Genomic DNA, 2,563 nt, shown 5'->3' with positions numbered 1-2,563 from the left:
TTGTGCATTCACTTGCTCTCTCTCTCTCTCTGTCAAATAAATAAGTAAATAATCCCGCCCCCCCCGCCGCACCAAAAAGAAAGTAAGTAGTATGGGAAATTAGGGAAATAAAAGAAATATTCTGTATCTTAATTATTGTGGATAGGTACACAATTATAAGTGTTTGAGAAAGCTGGCAGAACTCTACCCCAATATGTGCGAGTTTTACTCTAATTAAAGTATATATTAATAATAAAATTTGAAAGAAGATACAGTAAAATATTAATTGTAGAATCTAGGTAGATATATAGTTACCTGCTATAAAATCCTATAGCCTTTTCTGAATGTTTAAAATTTTCATGATAAAGCTTTGGGGGTGGTTAGAGAACAACATAACACAAACATACAAGGAAAACAGCAAACCAATAGGAAGAATTCTTGTTGGGGAAATTACCTACCATGTCAAGAATCAAGTATGCTGGGAAACATGAAAGGATTTCTGTTTGTTTTGGTTATACTTGCCTTCACTGTTCTTGGAGGTGGCTACTTCTGATAAGGTTCTGTAAAGGTAAGAACATTCCAGGAGCATGTCCTCAAAATTCTAAAATGCTAACCCTTACATCTTTTTTTAAAAAGATTTTATTTATTTGAGAGAGAGACAGAGATAGTGAGAGAGAACACGAGCAAGGAGGAGAGGCAGAAGCAGGCTCCCCACTGAGCAGGGAGCCCCATGTGGGACTCCATCCCGGGTCCCGAGGCAGATCCTTAACTGACTGAGCCACCCAGGTGCCCCAACTCTTACAGCTTAATATTGGGGTTCTTCATGGTATTTTTCCAGATCATCACAATATTTGCGATCCTATGTTTTCCACAGAAAATATTTGAGTGGATGAAATTTCATATCTTTTTTTCAGTTGGGGCTTCCTTGCTTATTTCAAAGAAAAATTTCTTGTCCCTTTTGTCGTTTAAAGGGTATCTTTGCAAAATTTCTAATTCCATAGGATTTTGCACATTTTACCTAATTTTATTTATTTTTTTATTTTTATTTTTTTTAAAGATTTTATTTATTTATTTGACAGAGAGAGAGACAGCCAACGAGAGAGGGAACACAGGCAGGGGGAGTGGGAGAGGAAGCAGCAGGCTCCCAGCAGAGGAGCCCGATGTGGGGCTCGATCCCAGAACCCCGGGATCATGCCCTGAGCCGAAGGCAGACGCCCAACGACTGAGCCACCCAGGTGCCCCTAACCTAATTTTAGTCTGTTTATGGGCAACATCGTAGAGTCAGGAATGGTTTGGAAGTCCCTTCTTTTTTTTTTTTTTTTTAAGATTTTATTTATTTATTCGACAGAGATAGAGACAGCCAGCGAGAGAGGGAACACAAGTAGGGGGAGTGGGAGAGGAGAAGCAGGCTCATAGCGGAGGAGCCTGATGTGGGGCTTGATCCCAAAACGCCGGGATCACGCCCTGAGCCGAAGGCAGACGCTTAACTGCTGTGCCACCCAGGCACCCCTGGAAGTCCCTTCTTATACCAGTAACTTCTAGGAATACAAATCAGGTTGGCAAATCTGGGAGAGTAACTTGATTTTGTTTTCTTGAATACATGATTTTTTGTTCATGTTATAATTCACAATTTTACTAATTTGTGTCTGTGTACCAGCCAATTTTCATTAATTTATCCAGAGCAAAGTTAATATTTTTCTTACTATTTTTAAGCCTTTTTTTAGACCCAGAGAATTTTATTCCCAATATTTAGTTATTCCTTTCAAATATTTTTTGTTCCCTCTTTAGAACACCTACAGTTTTTGCTTTTAATCTCTATTTTCTGTGCTCATTTACTCATTTATACCTCATATTATTTTATTATTCATAATTTTGCAGAATGTAGGGTAAAAGAAACATTAGATTTACATCCATATTGTGTATTTACATTTTTTGGGGTTTTGTTTTATTTTTTACCATTTAGACCTACAATTTCTATATCTTTGTATTATTTTATGTATTATCTGTGGTCTTCTTATTTTTCTGCTTTTCAGTTAAACTCTTCTTTTTCCTGTATGCCATGTGCTTGTGTTTAAAAGAGCACATGTTCTTAAAGTTATATTGAAGAAGTCAAGCACAGGAGATTTTCAGCACTTTTTCATAGGTCCCTTTTAGATGTTTTCCATTCTTTTCTCAAAACTGCTCACTGTCCACTGGGATAAGATTGACATAAAGTTTCAATAAAATATAATAATGGATAAGGTTCCTGGTTCAAGATGGTGATGTAGGGAGTTCCTGATTTCACCTCCAATACTGAATCAACGGCTGTATTTGTAACAATTTCCTCCTGAAAAAAAATCTAAAAACCAGCTCAGAAACTCTTACACAATGGATATCCAGGGAAAAACCACATCAAAGTTGATAAGAGGTTGAGACACAATATTACCGCAAACTCCACCCCAGTGCAGTGACCCACAGTTCGGCCAGAATGAAAAACCCAGAGAGTTCTCTTAGGAGTGAAGGGTTTATTTATTTTATTTTTTTATTTTTAAAGATTTTATTTATTCATTTGACAGAGAGAGAGAGACAGCCATCGAAAGAGGGA

This window comes from Ursus maritimus (assembly GCF_017311325.1).
Source record: "Ursus maritimus isolate PB19 chromosome X unlocalized genomic scaffold, ASM1731132v1 scaffold_X1, whole genome shotgun sequence".
NCBI classification, from domain to species: Eukaryota; Metazoa; Chordata; class Mammalia; order Carnivora; family Ursidae; genus Ursus; species Ursus maritimus.
Note: the sequence above shows the minus strand (reverse complement) of the source record.